Source organism: Theobroma umbraticum, unplaced genomic scaffold (genome assembly GCF_002168275.2).
Source record: "Theobroma umbraticum cultivar Fairchild unplaced genomic scaffold, ASM216827v3 scaffold_30.0, whole genome shotgun sequence".
Lineage (NCBI taxonomy): Eukaryota > Viridiplantae > Streptophyta > Magnoliopsida > Malvales > Malvaceae > Theobroma > Theobroma umbraticum.
Window position 1 is genome coordinate 1,315,470 of NW_018397254.1, and position 329 is coordinate 1,315,798.

Below are 329 nucleotides of genomic sequence, written 5' to 3' on the forward strand. Positions count from 1 at the left end.
AATAACTCAAGAGAAGTGCAGGTTTGTGTGGTGTTTTTATACATTTGGAGAGATTGCGGTGATCGCTTGCTAGTTTTGAAAGATTGCAAATGTCCTTGTTAGTTGGGGTAGTTATTTTATGCAGACATTTTTCTTGTGTTTGTGATCGATATCTATGCGTCCTCTGATTGTAGGTAGCAGATACTTTTCTGGTTTTTCAAGCTCTGCCACTAATTTACATGTCAGTTGTGATTTCATTTCTAGGATTTTTGAGTTCGACTTTTAACTAGTTTATATAAATGTCTGAAACATGATACTTGGAAAGAATTTCAAATCGAATGGATTTCATT